At 42.7% G+C, this 26,495-nt stretch overlaps 1 protein-coding gene across 3 annotated transcripts in view; it reads right to left on the minus strand.

Annotated features, from left to right (window-relative positions):
- The window catches only part of RARB (retinoic acid receptor beta), a 548,867-nt gene that overhangs the window by 450,226 nt on the left and 72,146 nt on the right, over window positions 1-26,495 (minus strand). For 2 of the 3 annotated variants that reach the window (XM_075922031.1, XM_025190306.2), the window contains 2 exons: window positions 13,215-13,294; window positions 532-576 (listed from right to left, as the gene is read on the minus strand). The gene's annotated coding sequence lies outside the window, so the exon portion shown is untranslated. The remainder of the gene's footprint in view (window positions 1-531; window positions 577-13,214; window positions 13,295-26,495) is intronic. The other variant, XM_075922032.1, reaches the window with a different exon arrangement.

Below are 26,495 nucleotides of genomic sequence, written 5' to 3' on the forward strand. Positions count from 1 at the left end.
CGACAGAGGCATGTAGTCTAGACACAGCCTGTAAGTCCTAACCTGATGCCCTGCCGGCACTGGTTCCGGCCATCCTTAACTTCGGGTCAGGGTCCACTCAATGTGGACATGCTATTTCGAATTAGCAAAATGCTAATTCGAATTAGTTTTTAGGTCTAGATGCACTAATCTGAATTAGCTTATTTCAAATTAACTATTTCGAATTAAGTTAGTTCGATTTAGTGCTGTAGTGTAGACATATTCTTACTGGCCAAGGAGCAGATTTGCTCATTTAAGAGGCAGATTTTACATTAGCACAGCCAATGACGTTACTTACATTCAGCAACCCATCCTCCCACAGGAGACAGCAGGCACACACCAAACCTCATGCGTGCAGGTCAAACCTCTAAACTCCTCTGAAGTGGATCCAATGGAGAAAATCCCACAATCCCTAAAGGACCAATTATACCCCTAAACAATGAACACAAAATAACAAAACAAAAATATTGACTAACAAAAACCCAATAAGTACACAGTGTACATAGCAAATACCTTCACACGCAGGAACTCCCGGAGAGAAAGAAACTCCTTTATTTCCTGGAACAAAGGTAACCATAGTTAGCACCTGCTGAAAGGTTATTGCATCCATACATTTTTTAAATGTTACTATGAAAGATGTCCTCCACAGAAAAACTTGCTGGAGGTTCATGACTGGAAGCTCCAAAATGTCCCAGTTCTAGAGAATTTTAAGTAAAGATTTTGTTCCTATTCCTTCCTGTTGGATACAGGATAAAAAATCTGTCCCAGCATTTTCTAAGAGCAGAGTTCTAAAAGAGTTATTCGTGATTTAACTACAAAAAAGGCAAGAAAAGCAAAGAAATGGGCTCTTTTCACATTACCCTGCTCAAAACTGTATCCCTTTTATTTATTATTCTGTTTATCCTCACTTGTATTTTGTAGCTACTATTTGTAATTTTTACAACACCCAATAGATGTTATAAAAAACAAACTGTAAACCATGGTTCCTCCAGAAGAATTTACAAAGGTAAGAGAGCAACAAGTGAGGGCAAAACACAGTAGGGAGAGAGGGAAGAGAATGGGACAGAGGACAAAGGTTATTTGATGAAATTATATAGTAAATCAGTATTGGATGCTGTGTCTATCTCAATGACTAAATTAAAGCTTTTTATAAAAAATATGAATTAGTGACTTTTATTAAGGGCATTACCAGTGTGATGATTCTTAGGTTGGGATCTGAATGATGCCAGGGCAGTGTTTACTATGCCAGTTATTTATATAAAACTGCATATTAGCAATATATGTTGCACCACAAAACCTGAAGAAAACATTATTCACCAACCGTTGTATGATGAGGGCATAAAATTCCAGGAAAAGCCAAGAGTGTCATCTGATGATTTCCTACTAATTATCTCACAGCTGAGGGTAGATGATTTGCACAATTAGGCTACGTCTACACTGCAGCACTATTTCAGGATACTGGAGGTATTCCACATTTTTTGAGCGCACCTTGCTATTCCGACATCCCTGTAAACCCCATTCCACAAGGAATAAGAGATGTTTTGGAATAGTGATTTATTTCAAAGTAAGTGCTGTGTAGACAGTGCCAAATTTCCAAATAAGAAATTCACTCGAAATAAGATACACAATTTTCATAGCTCAAATTGCAAAGTTGAGCACATAAATCTATATAGTTTAAACACCTTTTAAATCAATCGAGGCTATACATGCTCAGCACTACTGAAATTCTAGACACCTAATCAAGTGCCTAAATACTGAATCAGGTGTCCAGCCTCAGTTAATCAAATTAGAATATGTTGGCCCTAGTTCCTCCATCTTCCTCCTAGGGTCCAATTTCCCCAATGACATCATTGTTCCCTCATGAGAAAAATCCATCCATTCATCCATCCATCCATCTTACACGGTACATTTATGGCTCCATTACCGTAGTATCTGACTGCCTCAATGTTTAATGTAATTACATTAGTGTATTTATTAGGGATGTGAAAGTGTAACCGTGTACATAGTTAACCGATGAGCCTGGGCTCATCGGTTTACATACACGGTTACATGCAGGCCCTCCCCCACGTTGCTGACTCTGTAACAACATGGGGATGCAGGGATGGCAGGCAGGATGCAGTGCACATGGAAAGCTGTCTTTTAAGTGCTTTTAAGCCCACCCTCATATAACCGTGTAGCACTGACATTTTCAGCAATTACACATTTACTGTACTTGAATAAATACATTTTAATATCCCTTGTATATATAGAGAGCACCATAAGGGTAGAGGATACTTGGCATTAGTCAGAACATGTAAAACAAAGAAGAACATCCCCACGCCAAAGATCATCCATTCTAAAGGCTCGAGACAGTGCAAAACAAATGCAGAGTGATGAGTGGTCATTATAACTGGAGATCTTCAGAAGGTTTTTGGCTTAATTAGCTGATGGGATGCTTGAAGAATAGTGAGTGATGCAAAAGTAAGCAGCAATAAGGAGAAAGGCTACATGAGTCACAATCTTCTTCCCAATTCCTCTTCTCGCTAGTGAGAAGGGCAAATTATCAACTCTCTACTTGAGGAACTGGATATTCAAAGGGCCCCAGAACAAGTGTATTGGCCAGTGCATGGGACACGAGACTAGGTTCTGTCTATTTCCTGCATCTTTCTAACTATTCTCTGAATATTTGCATAGATAGGAACATAGCAATGCATGCATATTGTTAAGGAAGTACCTCACGTCTCCTTACTCCACCATGTAGGACAGCATATAAGCTGACCCTTACTTATCAGTGGAAAATGTGGCAGAGCTATAATGTGTATTACCACATTTCTTTTTAATTAAATTAATGTGTAGTTTATTATCTGTGACATAACAGATATTTTGAATCCTGCAGAAATTAAATTAAATCAAATTGAATTAAAAAGCAGATTTTAGTCTGCTGTTTGATTATCTTTATGAGCCAATTAGAGAAAAACAGCATAAAGGAAATATTTAAAAATTAATTACTATTATTTTTTATTTATTGAGTTATACAGGTCTACTTATGTGCATAAAGTTACTTTCATGACTGTTTGCACCAGTAGGGCCTATTGCTATGTGTTTGTCATATCCCTGATTTTTTGACCAAAACCATAACTTTGAGGAGTTATTTCTAGTAAAAAGGAATGGTCCTTATCAGTCCAGTCAGGTTGTATGCACCAAGGCTATGTCTACACTACAAAGAAAAGTCGGAAAAAGATTAGCAATTTGCGTATCTTTTCCCGCTTTTCTTCTGAAAGAGGCTTTTCCGACATTTGGTCCATCTACACAGGGCCAAATGTCAGGAAAAAAACCCTCTTTCGGAACATCTCTTCTTCCTTGTAGAATGAGGTTTACAGGGATGCTGAAAAAAGGCATCTGATTTTCCAAATTTTGGGGGGGGGAAAGCAAATGTGTTCCTTGAATGCAACAGAGCTTTTCTGGGATATCAGAAAAGCTCTGCAGTATAGACATAGCCCAAGTCTCCTCCATTATTTTTACAAATTTGTCTCTACATACATCTATAATGGGATTTTCAAAAGCATACCAAGATTTACCATTTACCAATGCTGAATGATTTGCTAATCCCACCCCAAAAAGTACATAAGGTATGGTTTTACTGGTTTTTATATACTAGCTATATATTACTAAATGGTGTTGAACAATTTATTGCACAATTAAAGATATTTATTTGATTTTTTCATTATTTCCTATACCAAGCAAGTTAATGTTAATTCAAACCATGAGTACCAGAGACCTCTTCATCTCTCCCACAAGAGGACCATATAACTGAGCCAAGTCTGAGCTTAAGTCCTACTCCCTCCTAACAGTTTGTCAGTAACTATGACTCACCTCACCCTTTTGTTTAAAGGAAACACTTTATCCATCACCAAAATGCAGCCACTTAGAAACAGACTGCTGATGAATGTTGCTATGTTAAGACAGAAAGGGTATGTCTACACTACAGTGTTATTTCAAAATAGCTTCTTTGAAATAGTTATTTCGAAATAACACGTCTACACACAAAATGCATTTCGAAATAGTGTTTTGCTATTTTGAAATAGCGCGTCCACACTGAGTGGACGTTGAATCACATTTAAGGCTGGCCAGAGCCAGGTCTGGGAGGGCATCAAGTCAGGAGTTACTTTGTGTGGCTGCTGCCTAGATGTTTTTTGAGATCCTCTATTGAGTTAACAATCTAGTTTGACCCAAGTTTAGTTTAAGAGATCTAAGATAGCAACAAAGGTGATTCAGTTACAAGAAAAATGCATTATTCTGACATCTACAGAATGAGATGCTTTTAGCTTCTATGTATTTTCTTGTCCTATCCTATCATTTAAAGGATATGCATAATTTTGAATTTGTACTTGCTCCTAATATTAGGTTTGAGAAGCATCTAGGTTTTGCAATGTTTTGTTTTACACTACACTGTGTTATGCAGCTAATGCCTCTGCAAAGCTCTATTTGTTTTATGTCTTGACTGCCCATGTACGCTGGCAGCAGGCACTTGCTTCAATGCTGTGACATATCTATTTAATTAACACAGATGTTATAGCTACTGTGTGAAGCAATAAGCAATGGGGCCATATTGGAAATCGTGATTCATAAAAAGAAAAAAATGTACAAAGCAACTTGAAAAATGAAACATCAAGAATTGTGCTTTAAAAACCTGAGTAAATGTGTCCTATGTTTTGCGAGTACCCTTCCATGCAGTCATACTGTAAAAGGATGAGAAAGGAATTATCTGATATTCTAAATCTATATCTTCCTTGTCTTCATTAAAAGCCTCATCAGCATACACACAAAAATAAAGAATTCATCCTGAAACAACAGGAGAAAGATTATCAGCAAACCTTACTGCATATTAGGGATGGTAGGAAGCAAGTAAATAGCTAATCGTCAATAGACTTTTATCGACTACACGATTAGTCAATAAGGGAGGAAGCCTGTGGGACTTACCCTCTGCCCCTGAGGCTCTGCACTTTAAATGTAGTAGGAACCGGGCTGCCTGCTCATCTAGCTCTTACTACATTTAAACTGCAAGGCCACAGCAGAAGCAGCTCCTGGACCCTCCCTTGCCCCCTCCCCCCCACACACTGCTGCCCCTGTCCTGTATTCATAAAATATGGAAGCAGTTCAGTTGTCAATCACACGAGTCACATTAAGCAAAAAATCAAAAGAGAAATACTTAAAAACTGACAAAACAACATCTGGGAGATTTTTCACTATTCACAGTATTGCTGTAGTCATGTTGAATGTGTGAGGAGTGAAGAGAGGTGGGCCTGGCATCACAGGAATAAAAAAAAGCCTTTTGGCCCAGCTAGCCCCGCCCTGCTTTACCTGTAGCCAATGCCAGGCCTGGAGGGAGGATAAAAGGAAGGAGCCTGGCTCAGTTAGGGGCTAACATGCAAGGAGACAGGAGCATGGTTCTGTTGTCTTCAGGACCTGAGCCAAAGCTCCTCCACTTGGCCACCTACAAGAGCAAGTAAACCTCCCACCCCCTGGGGCAAAAGGGGGGGAACCTACTCAAAACCCTCACTGAGGAGGGGGAAACTTGGACTCTTGGGGCCACGCCCAAAATAAAGGACTGTACTAGGGTTGCAAGATGGTTTAACCAAACTTACCAAACACCCTCCCCCTGCAAAAAAAAACAAAAAACAAAAAAACAAAAAAACACTGGGGAAAAAATTCTGTTGAAGGGAAAAAAGGGGGAAGACCAAAGTTGTTGAAAAAAAAAAGACCCCAAGAGTTATTAAACAAACAAACAAATAAATAAATAAAATAAAACAGCATCGCCCCTTTAAGTGCGTGCAGAGTCAGAATAGGGATAGGAAGAACACTAAGACCCAGGGAAGGCATTGCTTCCCCTTGCTCAGGTCTTTTTGCCGGTGGCCATCTTGTTTTCTTGGTCGAGTCAGAAGGGAGCTTCCCTGCGGAACAAGGTAAGCAGAGGGACTGGGGGGGGGGGGGGGGCAGGAGCTGGGCCCAGTTGCTGAATGTGTCATAGGGTTGCCAGGTGTCTGGTATTTTTGCCTCCTGGCAGGGAAAAAAAAACAGAAAACACCGGACATTTTAGGTGTCCAATATTTTCTGAATTGTTTTTACCGTAGGAGAAATACTGGACTGTCCGGGTCAATACCAGACACCTGGCAACCCTAGACTGTACGCAGATTTTACGCTGGAATTCCCAATCCAGGGCATCAGCAGCAGGGGTCTTGCACCCCTTTTCTACCAGCTAAATACAGTACCTAGCCACTAAGCCACCCTGCTGCCAGGGAGACCTGGTCACAGAATGAAATACAGAAGATGAGATAATTTTTATTGGTTCAACTTCTGTTAGTGGCTAGTAAGTAAGAGTCTGAACCACTATCAACTGCAGGACATGCTGAAAACTCAATATTTTTAACATAAAAGGCCAAGGTTTACGGGGGAAGTGGTAAATCTGTGTACCCTGTCCATTAAAAAGAAATTCAATATTCAGTTTCATCAATTCTGCTACCATATTTTCAAATTCCATTCCCTGGGTGATCTCCTTCAAGCTATTTCTGGATGTCCCAATAGTCTTACATTTTCTTTTTGCTGCTCCTATTTTCTTGGTTCTCTGATCATTTCCAGAAGCTTGATTTAATTATGAGTCTTTTAACGTAAGCAATTCATCCTCACATCCACCAAGATGTTCTTTCAGCTTCATTCACCTTTTCTTTAATTTCATTTAGGTTGGCTTTCATTTGAGCTATCTCAATTTTAACATGTGTAAAAGCTCCATCTACCTTATTTACTGTTTCTCTGATTTGAAAGATTTCCTCCATTAAGTCCTTAAGCAACAACTGAGTGGCCATTTTTGGCTGTAGCTGTTTGTCAAGAGAGGTCAGCGACTGCCTCAGTCTTTTATTTGTCTGAACAACATTCAAATTGGTTTAAGAGCAATTGTTTTGTTCCTGTTTTCTGCCATCCTAGCTTTAAAATAATAACAAATTACCTCATTTCTACTGTGTTTTTTATTTCTTTTTCCACATTACTAGGGGCACAGAGCAGGACAGCAGTTTCAGAACTACCTTCCCCTGGACATATTGCCCTAGAGTTCTGCTATATTAGATCAGTAGTATACACAGTTATTGTCTGCAGTTATACAGCATTTTCCATCCGAGGATTTCAAGATGCTCCACAGACATTAATTAATTTACTTTCATAACATCCCTGTCAGATAGTAACACTTGTCTATCCTTAATTTTATAAATGAGGAAAATGAGGACCAGGAAATTAAAGGCCCAATTTTAAAACTCTTATTTATCAAAGTAGTCATTCTCATGTGAGTATGGGTCTGTAGAATCAGAGCCATAAATCTTACAAGAAACCTGAGCCATGCTGGAAGTAGAATATAGATTTTCTAATTTCTAGACCTGTTCTTTAATATCATCTTTCCTCCCTCATATGAGCACAGCAGATAATAACCAACAGAAGATATCTCAGGGTATGTCTAGACTACAGAGTTTTTTCGGAAAAACGTCAATTTTTCGGAAAAAACTTGAGTTACGTTCACACTGAAATTGCATTCTTTCTAAAGAAAATTGAAAGAACGGAGGGGTTTTTCCAACATTGGTAATCCTCATTCTATGAGGAAGAAGCCTTTTTCCAAAAGAGCTCTTTGGAAAAGGAAGTTCTTTCAAAAGAAGAGGAAAGAGGAAAAAGCACAGGTGCCCGGGTGGCAACTCCATCCATAGTAATCACAGCTTACGTGCGAGATAAGTGTCCATTCAGTGTGGACGCTCTTTTGAGAAAGCAGATCGCTTTTTCAATGCACTTTGGCAGTGTGGATGCTCTCTTTCGGAAGAAGTTTTTTTGGAAGATCGCTTCCGGAAAAACTTCTTCCGAAAGAAGCCTGCAGTCTAGACATAGCCTCAGGCACACAGAGAGTATTCATGAAACTGGAGGTTACTTGTCATCATGTTGTTCAGTTATAAGCAAGCCTGTACGATGTGCCTTATTACCATATATGGCTACCAAAGGCAGAGCCTCAAATCAGTAGATGAGAAAGAGTCTTCTAAAATATACGACTCCAGTGAGACAGACCAGAATTATTTAAATTAAAGGAATTTAAATCAAACTTGATTTTTCTAAAAAAAAAAACCCTATTGATTTAAATCATCTTAATGCTCTGAAATGTTGTACTTTTGCAATTTTAGATAAAATGAAAGATGGTCTAACTTACAAATTAAATACAGGTTGCACCTTCGAACACTGGCACTCTCTGGTCCGGCAACATGTGTGGAGCAGAAGGATCGTGGATGCTCCTGGACCAGAGAGCCCAGCAACCTAAGGACAGAAGAGCCAGCCAGGGCCGGGGGCAACAGGGCTGGCAGCCTGGATTGGGGAAGCACAGCAGCACAAGGTCAAAGCTCAGCGGCAGCCCCTGGCAGTTCTCAGCAGCATGGGGCCAGGACCAGAGCCCCCAGCAGTCTGCGGCAGCTTGGGGCCAGAGTTCCGCCGCTCCTGAGGCTGAAGCTGGAGCCTTATGGCAGTGTGGGGCCAGAGTCCTCGGGCAGCCTCCAGGAGCATGGGGACAGGGCTGGGGCCCCGCGGTAGCTCATGGCAAGCAGGGCTGGAACCCCATGTCAGGAGCCAGAGCCTGGGCTACCCAGGGAGTCAACAGCAGCTGGGTGAGGAGCCTAGCCAGTCTGAGGGGTGGAGAGAAAGGGCAGGGCTCCTGCTGGGGAAACCTACCAGCAGCAGGCAATGAATTTGGGGGCCGTTGGGGGCCCTAATATGAATCAATTTAAATAAAATATACATTTTAAATCAATGTTGCTGATTTAAAAAAAAAATCATGATTCTTATCCATCCTTCTGTGATATATGTAGAAAATCATAAAAAGAAAAGGCAGAGGGGGTCTGATTCTTGTCACGAATTTCTCTTTTCCTGTCAGAATTGGTGGAAAGTAGCCTCTGTGTAAACAAAACTCATGCTGAGATGAATATACAAAGTGGTAAGTACTAGCTTTTAGGAGAAATCCAGAACAGGATGTTGGAATATTTCAGGAGCTGAACATAGATGGAGGTCTCATATGTATATGAGATTATTAATTGTAGGACTATGATGGAAAAAAATTAAGAATCAAAGAAAATAATAATCGAGCTACGTTGACAAGATGGACTAATATAAATTCATCATCATAGTGATTATACAAAGAAAATCCACTGGCACTGGTGAAGCATATCTGCCTAACTTCAAAAATTGAGATGCAGCTTTATGAACATTATTTAAAACAATCATAGGACTCTAGCACAAAAACAGTAATTTTGAACATCTTTTCCTTGCTACCTGTATGCCAATTATGAACAAAACTGTGTACCAAAAAGCACTAGCCAAGCAAAATTTATGGTAGTTTAACTCCACAGTCTGGCTTTAGTAACTAATACAATGTTTAATAGCTGCACAGCAAAATAAATCCTATGACGGCAACATTTTTTAAAAAGGTAAATACTGTATTTGCTATATTTGCCAGGTCTTCAGTCACAACCCAAGAATGTAGATCTTTCACCCATTCATTACAGAAAATACTGCTTCAGGGAAACTGCTTTAAACTGATTTATGTGGTAGACATCGAAAGACAACCCAGTGAAATTGGACAATATGGCAGATGGTAATGGATTTATGCATATTTATGTAGCATGTATTTACTTGTCAACTTTGTTATCCATCTTCCTTCCACTTCCCTCTCTCCTACCGCCACCCTCCAAAAAAGGGGGATAGTTGATTTATAATAAGTGTGATGCTGTGGATGGCTGACACTCCCTTCACAGTCTTTTCCTTTGGACAGCCTAGAAACCAGCATGCTTTGTAAAGCTATTTTAATTGTTTTACAGTTTTATTACAACACATCCTGTCCGTTACACTTGTTTCCTGGGGCTATCGTAACAATGTTAGTTGCTACTGCTTATAACTACCTTGGGGTATCTGTTTTAAAATCAGTAAGTAGCTCAGCTGCATGATAACATTAATTGGTTTTTGTTAATTTGACCTTATAAATAAGCAACTAACATACTAAGGTAGAAGATGTACATCAAACAAGATGTCATCATTGGCATGCACTTTTTGCGTTATCAGGCTTTTTGGTTCTTTTTCACCAAAACAGCAAGCCTACTAGTTGTGAGATACTGTACATCTGTTCTGAAGCAATTAGAAATAAATAAAAGTAATACACGCATACTGTATTTAACATAAATAAGTGAAATGTATATATATAAAAAACAAGGTTCTGGTTTTAAAACTCATAAAATACCACCAAACATATAATACCACTATGTGATAATAGGCTTTTTAGAACAGAAACACTAAAATTAATCCAAATTTGAACATTTTTCCAGTATTTAAATTCACTTGCAGAAGAAGCAGCAAAAACAAAGACAAAAAAGATCACAACCTAAGATCTCTAAATGAAGATAAAACAATATATTAAATTCTGGAAGCATTTATTCATACAAATAAAACTAATGTAAAAGAATGCCCAACCAAAGCTTTAGTAATTAAAAATTCAGTTTTATGCCTGGTCTACAAACTTGCACTACTTTACTAAATACATATTTTAAAACTGAGTTTATTGCATCAATTCAAAAGCCTCTTTACACTCCCTTATTCTGATCCTACGGGTAGCTTATATCAATGTAGTTTAAGCTGATTGCTTATTGACTTAAGAGATACTGAGCTCATAAAATAAAAGGGTCTAGGAAGTGTTTTGCATCAGTTTAACTGAAAATCTATTTGCGAAGACAAGCTCTTAGACTATGTCTACATTAGAATTAAGTCAACACAAGTTATATCAATGATCATTAACAGTTATAATTATATCACTTGTGCACGTTCACACAATGTTTCTTGTGTTGGCAAAGCACATCCACAGTTGGTGCTCTAACATTCCACCATGCAACTTGCCACCTTGTAAAGTGAACACAATGTGTCTCAATGTTCCATGATGCAGCTTATGTCCCAACATTTCATGAGCTTCTGAATTAGTTTCATACAATTTTTCAGAAGCCCTTTTTTATTGTGTCCCAATAATCTCTGCCTGAAAGTATGGTTCTGCACTATTCTCTATTCTCATGGTCAATGTTATTAACAAAACATGACTGATCATGCAGTATATCACGAGGGCTGAATCTGAACAGGAATTCACGGTGCATGCCCTGCTGTGTGCCATACAAAAAACAATTCGATTACTTTTCATGGAGCCAGCGGTGGATTTTGGGCAGGGCGAGCGGGGCGGCTGCCCCAGGCCCCGCGCTTGCAGAAGCCCCGCGCATACGCCGTGGCAAAGGAGGGGGGCCCACAAAATTGTGCTGCCCCGGGCCCTGTAGCGCTGCCCGGGGCCCCGCGGCACTCTCATCCACCCCTGCATGGAGCGACTAAACACCATGGACTGTTGCTTTTGGGCTTAGGAAACAAGCACTTAGTGGTGGGATTGCATTGTTATGCCAGTCTCATAGAATCATAGAATAATAGGACAGGAAGGGACCTCAAGAGGTCATCGAGTCCAGCCCCCTGCCCTCAAGGCAGGACCAAGCTCCACCTACACCTCAGATAATGAGCACTGGCTGCCGAACTTTTCGATGTGCAAAGCCACCTTCTTAGAACTGTGCACAGTGTTTTCCTAGCATTGCAGCAAAACTACACTAAAATGAGAGCAACTGTCTTGGTGGTGAATTGAATGATGATCACTGTGTGGAAACTGGCAACTCCAGACTTCTACCAGTAAAATTGCAAATCAGGTTGGAGTGGAGGGGTGGGGAGGAGGGGTCCACCATGGGGCTTATGTTCCTGCAAGTGTGTAAGGCCATTGATCTCAGCCTGCTACTCAGGACTATGACTCTTGGAAATGTGCATGAAATAGTGGATGGCTTTGAAGCAATGGGAGTTCCTAAGTCTGAGTAACAGAGGGCATGCATATCCCAGCTGCGGCCCCAGAACATCTTGCAATGAAGTACATAAACAGAAAGGGGTACTTCTCTATGTTACTGAAAGAGCTTATATATCACCGGGGTCATTTTACCAATATCAGTGTGGGGTGATCTGGGAAGGTAAATGACACACGAATCTTGAGGAACAGAAAAGTTGCATGTACAGAAAGTTGTATGCAGGGACTTCGTCTCTTTCCAAGATTCCAATGAGGGATGTTGAGATGCCCATCATGATCCTGGGAGACCCATCTTACCCCTTACTGTCATGGCTCGCAAAGCCATACATGAGAAACCTAGACAGGAAAAGCAAGGAGTGCTTCTACACCGAGCAGATGCAGAATGCCTGCTGAATGTGTTTGTCAGATTAAAAGCTCTTTGGTGCTGCCTTTATGCAGATTGGACCTCTATGAGAAAACTATTCTCATGGTCATAGCAGCCTGCTGTATACTACATAATATTTGTGAGGCCAAAGGTAAAACGTCTCCCAGGGGTATATGATGGAGGTGGATCATCTGGACACTGATTTTGAATAGCCAGATACCAGGGCTATTAGAGGGGGCTATTCAAATCAGAGAGGCTTTGAAGCATCATTTTGACAATGTACTCCAGTAATGTGTCTTTCTATAAAGTATTCTGTCATCCTTTGTTAACTTGCTACCTAATATGAAAATGTTGATGACTGCTTCCTGTCCATGATTTCTAGTCTGCAAATGTACCAACTGCTTTTGTGTACTAATTCCAGCAGCAGCTGCATATGTAGGAGACAAAGATTATCTTTCAGAGAGTAATTTTTATTAAACAGCAATAAATATACAGAAAACACTTTGCTAAAAGGGACATGACACTGAGAGGAGTGCTCTCCTGATGGAAGCTCTCATAGTTGACTATAACTCCAGCTATCATTTAGGAAGCTGTCCAAAGGGGTTCAGTGAATGGGGTACGGGGGTGACCCAGGAATATGCAAGGGATTTGTGGAAGGAGTTTGTGGAGGGCATGGCAAGCAGCTCTGTCTGGGCTGCACAGAGGGTAGGGGGAGCATGCATGTGTTTGGCCTGCAGCGCAATTGGGGATGTCAACATTTCTGGTCAGTCCTCCATCACTTTTATTAGCCACTCATGGCCCGATGAAATTCACTCCCAATAAAATTTGCTTCCTCTTCTAGCTATCTATTTTTCATTGATTATCTCTCTCCACACCCCATGCTCTTGATCAGCCAGAGAACTAGAGCACCTCCTGAAACATTACCTTCTTGTCCCTCCTCAGTTGCGTCCTTATCTGTTGGCATTACTCTGCTTGTGTATAGCAGGCTCCCTTCAAGGCCACATCTGCAGAAACACAAGAAACAAAAGAATGACTGTTTATGTCCTCACAGCACTGAATCATCATAATAAAATACACCTCTCTCACTGTTGCTTTGCAAGCATACTGTTCAGCAACTACCCTAGAAATGACGAGTTTGGCCAGAGGGAAGGAGGGGTTCAAGATGGCAAGGGAGGAATGTGGCTTGCTTTTCATCCCATTCCCCGGACTATTAGGGAGTGAGGGGAAAGTACTTGCATTCCATGCATGCCTCTCACACCTGGCTGGTTAAAGGAGCTCACCAACTTTCCCCTCACTCGCTGATAGTCCAGAGAACGGGATGAAAAGCCAGCCACATCCCAGAGCGCATGGTTGCTGCCCCCCATATCCTCCCAAAATTCTACCCTTGCAAGATGGGGAAAAGGTCTAGCAGGCTTTTTAAAGAGGATCACTACAAAGACAAGGTACAATTTTTGTAAATTCTGCCACCATTTTCCACAGATGGTAGTCATTAAAGCTAATAGCTCACTCCTCAGGATACAATAGTGCATCTCTTGTCTATGTGCAGATTCAGACCAGGTCCCTATGCTTCTTGCTACTATGTGGCTTTGGTCCCGGCACGTTGCTGATTGGTGTAGGAAAGTTTTCCACACAGGGAAAGGAACAGAACAGATCTGCCAAGGAACCTTCAGCAAATGATTAGTGAGCAACTCCAGGAAAATATCCTAGGATTCTATTGGGAAGATTCCTGTGAAATCTTGATGTGCATGAACATACTGTTCCACAGGGCCCTCGCTGCACAACTGCATAGGGGAATGTGAAGTAGATGCAAACAAAGCTAGTTTTGTACATTTCTATCTCTTATAGACTCATAGGCTACGTCTAGACTGGCCACAAATTCCGAAAAAGGGATGCAAATCAGGTAAGTCAGCATAGGAAAATCCGCGGGGGATTTAAATATCCCCCGCGGATTTAAATAAACATGTCCGCCGCTTTTTTTCTGGCTTGGGGAAAAGCCGGAAAAAAAGCGTCTAGACTGGCGCGATCCTCCGGAATAAAGCCCTTTTCCGGAGGATCTCTTATTCCTACTTTCAGTCTAGGTGCTTTTTTTCTGGCTTTTCCCCAAGCCGGAAAAAAAGCGGCGGACATGTTTATTTAAATCCGCGGGGGATATTTAAATCCCCCGCGGATTTCCCTATGCTGACTTACCTGATTTGCATCCCTTTTCCGGAATTTGTGGCCAGTCTAGACGTAGCCATATATTTTAAGGTCAGAAGGGACCATTATGATCATCTAGTCTGACCCCCTGCACAGTGCAGGCCACAGAAACTCAACCACCCCTCCTAGAATAATCCTCTCACCTATATCTCAGATATTGAAGCCTTCAAATACTTTGAAGACCGCAAGATGTAGAGAATCCTCCAGCTCTGATCTGTACCCCATGCTACAGAGGAAGGCGAAAAACCTCCACGGTCTCTGCCAATCTACCCTGGAGGAAAATTCCTTCCCAGCCCCAAATATGGCGATCAGCTAAACCCTGAGCATGTGGGCAAGACTCATCAGCCAGACACCCAGAAAGTTCTCTATAGTAACTCCTATCATCCCTCCATTGACCTATTTCCCACTGATAATGGGAACCCACTATTAACCCACTTCTAGCATATAAGAAAGCTCTACCTCCTATAATCAAGCCATATCAAATCAAAATGAGCACTTATGGAACACCACCTGCAACATCCATCTTGCTTGCCCCTCTGAGGTGCCTGGATCATACAGGGTATAGAAAGCAATAAAATCAGCATAGTCTTTGAAGCCTTGACAGAAGGACCGGATATGCTGGCTGCTGTGACCCTGGATGGCTGTAAACAGAGATACGCCAATTGCTGACCTAGAGGCTGCGAGAACTGCTTTGGCTGGCACCTATATTGATACGAACACACAGCCGTCCTCGGTGGGGGAGGGGGAAAAATCGCCTGCTGAGCAAAGAATGCCCAGTATTCCCAATTTAGTTATCTCTCTTACAAGTGTACATTAAGTTCACAACTCCCTTGTAAGAGCTGGCATCACAAAGATGGACCAGCACCATTTGGCGCCATATATAAGGAAGAGAATACGTGACCCAACGGGTATAAAGATGGGTCCAGCAGCACACTCACTCTGAGTGTCAATCTACAATCTACCTGCTGGTCGGGTTAGGTTATTGCCTCCCGAGGTCCACATGGGGACGCCCAGCCTCGTATTAGTCTTTCCCGGGGAATTGAGGGACCGATCCTGGCCTGACATGCTGGAATCAAGGGACGCAGAAGGGGGTAAAAATTGTACCTGTATGTGTCCTTTTGTTTTAGTGCATGCATAGAATAGAGCTCGTTAAAGATTAAGCTGTCACTTAGTACCGTTACTTTCTATCTTCATTTTGTTTTTTTTTCTTTTGTAACCATTTTAAGATCTGTATTTGCTAGCAGTTAAGAAATAGAGCAATAGCCACTGTAACCACATGCTTCAGAAGTCTCTTTAATAAACCTGTAACTGTTTAAGCTTTAACCTGATTCCTCCTGTTGCTGTAACAGAACCAGACACAATTAAAAGAACTCCAGCCGGTCATAGGGGCAGACGCAGTGAGATCTGGGCGTTTGGATCGTGTCGCCTCCAGGGGACAGATCCGTGGGGCACCTGCCAGCCTTCCCTAGGCTGCCCGCTGCGAAGGGACCGTGTGTCCTAAGAGTTGAAGTCTTGGGTGTAATAAGCTCTCCCTGCAAACTCTCAGGGCACTCGTCAGCCTTTTACAGGCTGCCCACTGCAAAGGGACCCCGGTCCTAGCAGTTGAAGACTCGGGTGTGTAACACACACACCACACACTGCCCTGACCACCGGCTGACAATTTACCAGACCTCCTCTTTCCTGCATCATGAATGCCAGAACTGGAGTGCTGGGACTGGCTTGATCCCTCTGAGGTCAAAAAGAGATCCTAGCTCGTCACAGTATTAGATGGCCATCATCTGTCCTAGCTCAACATCCAACTCAAGCTCCTTGTCCACTACTTCATCCTTAGGGTTCAGTCCAAGGTCTGCAGTTGCCAGCCTCCTTGAAGTATCCAGGAGGCAGGAGAGGTGGGGTTGCCACTGAGGATGGCATCTCACTCCTTACAGAAGTAGCAGGTAGAAGTGCAGCACCAGAGTGATGATTTGAATTCTGCCTTATCCCTTGCCTTCTGTTATACCTGCCTCAGCTCCTTTCTCATGACATAGCACTGATGCATGTCCTATTTGTGCCCCTATCCAACATGAGAAGTCTTCCTGTAGGTATCGAAGTTCCTATGGGTAGAGAGAAAGCTGAGTCTGCACAGCCTCCTCTCCCATCAAAGCCAGCAGATCCAACAATCCTGGCATATTCTAAACAGGAAATTGTTTAGTGCATGGAACTGCTGCTGTCGGCTGGAAAGACGTGATGTGAGGTCTCCACAACCAACAAACAGGAAATGGAATTTCAAATATCCTGAGTTCTTTAAATGGGAAGTTCTTCAAAGGGTAAGGGTGAATGCCTCTGTATCTGGGTGCAGGGCAGTGGAATTCCAACTGCTGACCAGAGCGGTCAAGATAGGCATTGTGCAACATCTTCTGGAGGCCATAACCAAGCGTGGTATCTACACGGACACTGTATCAATCTAATTCTGCCACAAAAAGCTCCATGCCTCTCACTGAGGTGGTTTTATGTTGTCAGCATAACAGAAAATTTTAATTGGAAAGAGGATCTTGCTAATGTGTACATCCAGGGCTGTTCTTAGGGGATGAGGGGCTTGTGACAACTCCTCCTCCCCACCCCAGGCCCTGGCTTGCCTCTTCTCACCCCTCCTTCGCCATCACCCTGTCCCCACTCCACCCTTCTAGCAACGCGACCGAGGGGCCTGGCATTGGGCGACAGCATGGGTCGACTTCCCCACACTCACTGCAGCAGTAAGAGCCATAGAAATGGAGTGACCCAGAAGCCTGCTCCGGTCTGCCCACTCCCAGCCAGTTTGCTGTGCTTCACCATAGTGGCAGGAAGTGGAACAACCAAGGTCAGTACAGGCAGAACAGGGCCGGCCCAAAACATTTTGGCACCTGAGGCGAGGAGCTCAAATGATGCCCCCATGCCTCCTCGCTTGGGCCAAAACTTTGAAAGGTCTCAATTCTGCCTTCTTCCTGTTCTACTCCTCTCATGGCACTCCACCATCTCTGTGCATCTAGAGCAAAGAGAATACATATGCACCAGCAACAGACACAACTTTCTACACTCTGGGTCCTAGTGGTGCCCCCCACAGTCTGACACATGAGGCAGCCGCCCCAGTTCACCTCATGGTAAGGCCAGCCCTGAGGCAGGGGCCCAACCTCTGCTGCCTCCTTACGCTAGGCCCCCCCAGATAACCCCCAGCCAGGAAAGAACCAGATTAAGGCCCAGTGCAATATCAGGTACCACACCTGTGAGTAGAGTCTGTCCAAAACCCACTATAGGATCACCAATGAGGATTTCCTGCCCCTTCCCCCTTTGGAATGCCGAAATTGATGCCAGGTGGACCTTAACTGAAGACACAGCCAGGTCCTGGTGCTTCAGGTAAAGGAAGTAGTCCAGGAGCAGAGGAATGGTAGCCTGCTATGGGGGGATGCTGTTGTAGAGGGACCAAAGGGAGAAACTCTTACATTTTTTGAGGTGGGTAGCCCAAGAGGCACCAGGGAGATATGAGGCTTGCTGCTGTATGTTGTGGTGAATGCAGAAGTCCCATAGGCTGGGGGCTTCCTGGCATAGGAGCGAGGAATGAGCACCATCCTGTCAATTGAAATAGAACATCCCTATGATGTCCCTCAGGATCATGTCCCACAGATAGGGAAGGAACACCTGGCAAGCTAGACCAACTGCCCTGAGCTTCCAACGATAGTCCTATCTGGGATAATAGCCTCTGGGTACAAAGGTCATTTGGGTATGCTCACCAACCCATGTCTAATGCATCTGTGACCACTGGCACTGGGGAATCCACCAATACTGGACTCGATGGTTCCACCCGAGGAGCCACAATCAGCGGTGCCAGGATGGATGGCTCGGCTTGGGAAGGCTTGGTGTGGGACAGACTGACTCTGAGGCCTTGCTGGATCTCATGGAAGGACAACGGCCCTGACGACGCGACAATGGCCCTGACGACACTTCTGCAACAGTGGTGAGTGAAATCAGTGCTGGGTAAATAGGCCAGTCTTATGCATGGGGGAGCGGTGCTGATGTCCTTCCACTCGTCCGATTGTGGTGTTGTGGCCTCCCGCAACAAGGCTGGTGCACTGCACACCGCTAGAGCCAGAGCCACGTCATGAGTCTGCAGACAAGTGCCGACTACATGAGAAGCTTACGCCGTTGATCCCTCTATTTCTTAGTTTTTGGCTTAAACTCCTTGCAAATGGCCCTCTCCCAGACACTTCAGACAAGCAGCATGTGGCTCTCCTCTTAGCATACTGTTCGAAGCCCTGGGGCCACTTCATGCCTCCCCCCCAGAGCACAAACAATGTGAGGGGAACACCCCCCGCTACCTACTAACGGATACAAAAACAAAAAAGGATTACTCTAAACCGTGGAACTGTGAAGAACTATACACACTAGGGGTTAACGACTTGCCGTGAAAGAGGTCAGAAGAAACTGAGGTCAGGGCGCCAGGTCATCTATATTCACCGCTATAGAGGTGCCACATATGGGGCTCCACCGCCAACACAACAGGTAGCACCAGGCCAATGGCCATGCAAGCGGAATGCATATGAGCAATTACTTGATGAACGCTCCCTACTGTGAACCAAATGTATTTGCCCTGTTCTAAGAAGAGCAGCTCATTGCACCATATATGGCCAGAATATATGTAAAGGTGCTGCAGAGGTACTCAACACCTACTGTGTGCTAAGTGCCTTTCCTGATCAGGACCATAGGACTGATCTTCCCAGTGCTGTCAGTTCCATACCCTTGAGAAACAGAAATCTTAAGCAAAAATGTACAAAACGCAAAAGCATGGTAAAAGTGTATTTAGTATCTGCTTCTCACATTTACAACATACTACACAAGGGATCATTTCCCAGGGACAGGCCCCCCCTGCTGGTCACAATTTTTTACACATTGATTGAGAACATCTAAATACAGAAAGATTACTGAGGAGTTACTGTGGGTTTTCTTGGGTTGAAATTTAGAATGAAAAAAATGTATGCTGCTTATAAAGTAATGTAAACTAATAGATTATGGACATTTTAACTAGCTAATCACTAAAAGGAATAACAGAGCTGGTTTTTTATTAGCATGAACTGGACAAAAAATACTAACTATCCATTAGGAGAATTTTCATGCAGGTTACTTTTTGAAAAAAGTTATTTAGATCTGAACAGTCATAATATATTATAGTGGACAGGTCTATACCCTTTCCTACAAAGAATGGCAAAAACAACTCAAGAAGGCAGTTACAGTGCAGTCAGTATCCAGAGGAGTAGTTTTGTTTCTCAAAAACTGTATTTTATTTCATCTTTACAGTGTATTCAGCATTCCAAAGTTATGTTTATTATTAACAACACCGCAATCAATTACCTCACCTTCCCAGGATGCTAGGGCAGCATTTCCCACACTATGGGCTGGCCCAGGAAAAAAATACCAGGCCTCAGCGTGGCTGCCAGGGTGTTCCGGGCTCCCAGACTGCCCGTGCAGCGCCGAGTTCCCCAAGCCCTCAGCTGGGCTGGGAGGATGCAGAGGTATGTTTCAGGCTCCCAGCAGAGGCATAGTGAGGGTTACCAGGTGAGCTCTTATTGCTGGCTGTGGAAGGGGGAAGAGGGGTTGGATATGGACCACAGGGAAGCAGGGTCGGGGCAGTGGAGCTGCCCAGGGGAGATAGGGAGGGGAACCGGGTGGTGGAAGCAGGGCTGGCTGGGGGAGAACCATCTGGCAGAAGCAGGACTGCCCAGGGGGGCGGGAGCAGTGGGGCTGGCCAGGGGAGATCATGGAGGGGGGGGGGGAACACCTGGCGGGGGCAGTGGGGCTGGCTGGGGAAGATTGCGGTGTTGGCTGGGGAACCAGGTGGTGGAAGCAGGGCTGGCTGGGGGAGGGGGGAGCAGAACCGGCCAGCAGAAGCATGGCTGGCCGGGGGGCGGGAGCAGTGGGGCTGGCCAGGGGAGATCGTGTGCGGGGGGAACCGGCTGGCAGGGGCAGTGAGGCTGGCTGGGGGAGATCACAGGGTTGGCTGGGGAACCGGCCGGTGGAAGCAGGGCTTGCGGGGGCAGCAGGGCTTGCCAGGAGAGATGGGGAGAGAATCGGCTGGCGGGGACAACGGGGCTGGCCCAGGACGAGGCGGGGGGGGGGAAAGAATCAGCCAGCGGGGAGCGGGACAGTTCAGGGCGCACGCAGATCCTGACTAAAAATGTAAAGCAGTGCCTTTTAAATATCCCCACTGCTGACAGCGAGGTTTAAAGGCACTGCAGTGTGTCAGAATGGAGAGAACCTGGGGCATTCACCATCCGGAATGAGAATATGGATAAAAAATTCCAAAGATGGTGTCAGCTTTCTGAAAATAAAAGAGCCCCTTTTCAATACATGATGTAGTGGTGCGGGGTTTTATTGGATTACAGTCCATTTTTCCAATCCATATTCCCTTAACTTGCTGGTAAGAATGTTGTGGGTGGCCGTATCAAAAGCTTTGCTAAAGCTGGCCCTGGGGGCTCTGGGAGGACCAAAAACAATGTATTTGCATATTTGTCATTTGCTTAATGAATATGCAAATATGCACATGAATGTTACCTGTCCTCCGACAGCTCGCGAATGGATTTACTGGTCCCTGTGTCAAAAAGTTTGAGAACCCCTGTGCTAGGGTATCTAATTCCTGCAAAGGAAGCCACATTCAGAAGTAGATTACTGTAGCAGTCAGGGTCAGTAGCTACAGCATTAAGGTCACTGGTAGCACCCCAAACAGCTATATCAAGGACAAGTATGTATATTTCTGGTACCTGATCAGAAATGAGATTTTTTTAAAGCACACGTGTGTGTGTACACACATATATACATGCACACACTTTAACTCACAATTAAAAGGGCTGATTCAGTCTGAGTTTGTGCAGGGAATTCTGGATGGACAGTTGATGCCTGTTCTTGCTAGATAGGGTCTGCAACCAAAGCTATGTTGACATTATAGTCTCTACAGCAAAACATATGCCGCTCAGGGATCTCAATAGTCCATCCCCCTGAGCAACGTAAATTACACCGACATAAGCATTCATGTGCACAGTGGGAGAAATCATAGAAGACTAGGGTCGGAAGAGACCTCAGGTGTCATCTAATCCATGCTCAATGCATGACCAACCCTAACTAAATTATTCCAGCCAGGACTTTCACATACCCTAAGGCTGGCCTAGGAGAGATAGATTTCCCCAAACACACGCAAAACCCCATTCCTCCACATGCAATTATTTATTTAAAGTATTTAATTATTTTAGTAGAATAGTGCCCAGGGACACTAATCAAGAATCAGAGTTTACAATCTAGTGCTCTCTGCAGGCAGACCTCCTGGATCTATGCACCTTTTCGTACAAGATCAGGCTCCAAGTTTTGAGAAGATGCATGGATATTTTATCTTCTTCACTCACTTTGATCTAGAGCTCTGCTGCTATATTCATTAGCATTTGGCATCTTTAAATCTACCCACTGTAAAGGAATCAATACAAATATATAAATAAAATATATCAAAATAATTATCAAGTTCCACATACACAAATTCCACCCTCTAGCAGAAGCTGCATATTTCTAAAGCAACACTAGCAACTTAACAGTAAATCAGTGGAGCACGGCAAATGTAGAAAAAATTAAGCCCGTCATTAAAATGCTATTGAAGAATTTCCTCTTTCTTATCTTCATTTTAAAATATAAGGCGATAAGGTATTTTTAAATTTAGTTAATTTAATCTGTCCATTAATTCAACGATGGAAAACCCTCACTGCAAAAAAGGTTCTAGGCTCACCCAGTAAAACACTTCAGGACATACTTAACTTTAAGCATACAAGTAACCCAGCCGAAGTCATTGCTTGAGCAAATCTCCCGTGTACACATTACACAACTATCGAGGAACTGCTTGTATAAAATACCAAAGACAACTGACAGAATGGTTATCTGCGGTGCTTCAGACTTTCAAGGTATCTGAATATCATTTGTCGCCCAAGGTGTTTTCAATCAATAACATTTATTACAACTAAATTTATTACTATAAGCTTTTATCTGTCTCAAGCAGCCCAAAATGAAGAAAATAGTATTACTCTATCTTGACATTTCAAATGCAACTATGAAAAAACCTTTAATCCATCTATTTCTTTTACACAAGCATACTTTCAATCATCATTGTTAATATTTATATTCCAAGAGCACCCAATATTCCCATTTTCCTAGATGCTAAACAAACACATTAAGACAACATTTTCTTTGCACTAAAGAATTGACAATCTAAACAGAAACGATAAACAGTAATACAAAGGTACCAAATAAGTGGCATGTCATAAGGTACACATCTTAGTGTTTTATATACATAACTTTTTTCCATATTGTTTGCAGTTACACATCACATGTAACTCACAAAAAACTACAGCAGAAGTTCATTAGTAAGGTTGTAAAAACAAGCACTCAAAAAGTCAGCTAACGCTAGAATTATGGTTGACCGTGTTCAACCTTAATTAAACCCTTTATGCACATGCATTATGATATGGTCTTTAATTACCTGAGCCCATACAATTGTTTCCAGGGTCCTGCCAGCATCCAGTGCCTGTCATGTGTCTATTCCCCTCAGCATCTCCCTTGCTTTTTATCCCAGTCTTCTCTCTCCTTCCTCACTCTACAGTCCATCCCATCCAGCTCTTAACCTCACTGCATTCAGGAAGCTTCCCCACTCCACCTTTTTACGCAAAAAAGGAAATGAAGCGGAGATAATTTAAATCGCAGCTTCATTTGCCTTTGCCGTCCTGCCTAATATACATGGCTCCATCAGCATGAGCTCGCCAGCACGTTACTCCACTCAACAGCTGATTCAAACCAGGAAGTGTGCGCTGGGATGCATTAGTTTGAACCAAACCTCTTGGTTCGAACTAACATTACTCCTCAAAAAATGAGGAGTAATGTCATTTTTTTAGAAGAAATGTTAGTTCAAACCAAGGGGTTTGGTTTGAACTAATGCGTCCCGGCGCGCACTTCCTGGTTCGAATCAGCTGTTGAGTGGAGTAACATGCTGGCAAGATCTTGCTAATGAAGCGCGGGATATTTAAATCCCCGCTTCAGTAGCAGTTTCGGTCATCTACATTTGCATCCGTAGCTTGAACTAGGGAGCAAGTGTAGACGTACCCATAGGTGCTTTAGGACCATTAGTTGTTTTTACGTTTTTTTCAGTTACAGACTAACGCAGGTACCCCTCTGAGACCTCTCAGTAAACCAGATTAGCTGGCATCAGTGTGTAAAGACTACAGAGGGAATTGTCAATTTTACTCTTTTGGATTGGGACCACAGAACAAAGGAGCAACCATATGTCAGTTATTGGAATTCACAGTTTATAAAGTTGTCACTTGTGAAAAAAACGGTTATGTTTTTAATAAACAGCCACACCAGGAACATTACTTCCATGTGCATAAGGGTGAGCCCTGCAGGCACGGAGAGTCATGCCAGAGTAAAAACTACAGCATTACATCACAAGTAATTAATAATCTTGTCCTTAAAATTGCCTGTGGATTCCATTTTCATCACACTTTTTAAAGAAGACTCAACACTGAAGTAATCTTTTGGATCATCAACAATATTAAAGTACAGCACATAATATTTATATGAAAACAGCATATTACAAATGATCCTGAGGGCAGGAATGGTAATTTTCCTATCTAAACCAGGCACCTCCAAGAGCTATTTAAAAAAAATCATTTAACAAGCTAAAGTATATAATAAAATAAAGTTAATAAGCATGACCGAGACACAGAGGGAACAAATTATCTTTTGGGTAATGTACCCTATATTAAGGCTGGATGAGTCTGTTATCTTAAAGCAGTGCAGAAGTTTACCATCCACAGGGGTTCCTTCTTGTAAAAATTGAAAAAGCCACCAATGCTTGACAAAACAATAGCCCCTTATGTGCCTAATTATACAGAATATCAAGATAGGGCATGAGCCAATGGAAAATGTGGCATTACGAACTTTATAGAATTGCTTTACTTGACTAGAGAATGCTAACTAATAGGGTTGGAGGTATCAAAAAGCAACATTCTACTTCTGTTCACTCTTCTCTACGCTGACATTTCAGCTCCAGTCCATTTTCTGTTGCTCCCCACTCCATTTTACAGATAGCCATTATCTAAATCTTGAAATTAAATGCAAGTATATTGAGAAAAGATTTTCTACGAAATAATTACTTGCTTTGTGCTATATACATGAACTACAGGTGCTTCCTCTTTTGTAATTAAACAATACTCGTCTTTCACAGATGAAGTCTCTTAGTCTATTATTTCTTATCAGAACATGTTTTGAAAATGGAATTGTAAAATGATTAGTAATTTTACTGAAAGATCACGCTGCATGATTCACTCAACTGTACTTCTAGCCCTAGTTCTGGAAGCAGAATGTACAGCTATAATTAAGAAAAGTATTCAATATTTTAAATGAATATCCTTCCATGCTCATTTAAGCAGATCAGCAACATACAACTATTTATTTGTTATATAGTCATTTCCTTTTATCACAGGAGATAATACATGGCATCTCCCTGCATTCAGCAAGAAAAAAGAATGGCCCTGCTAACACTCCTACACTGAAACTAACTAGGCATGCATGGCTAAATGTAGAATCCCTACAACATTTTCGCATCTTTAAAAAAAGGTGCAAGTATCTGACATTGAGAAGACTCCGCATCTCCATTTACGGTCCTAGAATCTGCTACCTTATTACACTTACGTTAGTTAAATGATCTAACGCTCAAAGGACAAAAGGTGTAGCTGCTCCAGTGATGTATGTGCACTAGGGACAGGAGTTATGTAGCTAAATCCCCTAAATGGCTTTGAAAATCTCAGCCTACAACTCCAACCCTTCCACTATTTCCCCTGTTCTCTCCCTTTTCTCTTTCATCTACATTGGAATAAAACACCTGAGCTGTGTCTAGACTGGCATGATTTCGCGCAAATACTTTTTACGGAAAAGTTTTTCCGTTAAAAGTATTTACGCAAGAGAGCATCTACACTGGCACGGATGCTTTTGCGCAAAAGCATCCATGCCAGTGTAAACGCTCTCTTGCGCAAGAAAGCTCCATTGGCCATTTTAGCCATCGGGCTTTCTTGAGCAAGAAATGAACTTGCCTGTCTACACTGGCCCTCTTGCGCAAGAATACTTGCGCAAGGGGGCTTATCCCTGAGTGGGAGCATCAAAGTATTTGCGCAAGAACCACTGATTTTGTACAGTACAAAGTCAGTGTTCTTGCGCAAATACTCGTAGCCAGTGTAGACAGGCGACAAGATTTTGTGCAAAAGCGGCTGCTTTTGTGCAAAATCTTGCCAGTCTAAACACACCCCTGTAGTATGGCCACGGTAAGCCCAGGTCTCAGGCTTAGCCTGGGTTCTGGGACCCACTCACTTTGCAGATTCCCAGAGCTCAAGCCCAAACATCTACACAGCAATTTTACATCCTCACAACCCAAGCTCTCTGAGCCCAATTCAGCTGTCTCAGACCAGCTGTGGGTATTTAATTGCTGTGCAGACATACCATTAATTATCACATTGAATTCTTAACTAACATGCGAAGGCTAAAATGAGCCAAAGTGAAATATAATGCCTCCACTCCACAGGAATAGCAGCTGTACCACCTATACCTCTGCAGGAACACATATGACTACAGCCCCAAGTTTAATGTTTATAGTTCCAAAGGTATAATGACACAGAGTTTAACACTTCATCTGGTACGATTCAACATTGCCCATTGATATAGAAACCCCAGTAGGTGCAAACTGCAATTCTTGTTTTCCTACAAGATGGCAACTTAAAATAGTCTGACGAGACATTCAAAGTGTCAGCATTTCTGATAGCTAGACAAATAAAGACAATGGATAGCCATGCAAAGCGATTAACATCTGCTCAAAACCTGCATTTCTCTTCTTCTTCTTCCAGCACTTATTCAAGTTAGCATTCATTTGTATAATTCTTTAAAACATTGAATGTTTAAGCATGTCACATTTCCACTATGTCTCAT

This window comes from Pelodiscus sinensis, chromosome 2, assembly GCF_049634645.1.
Source record: "Pelodiscus sinensis isolate JC-2024 chromosome 2, ASM4963464v1, whole genome shotgun sequence".
NCBI lineage: Eukaryota > Metazoa > Chordata > Testudines > Trionychidae > Pelodiscus > Pelodiscus sinensis.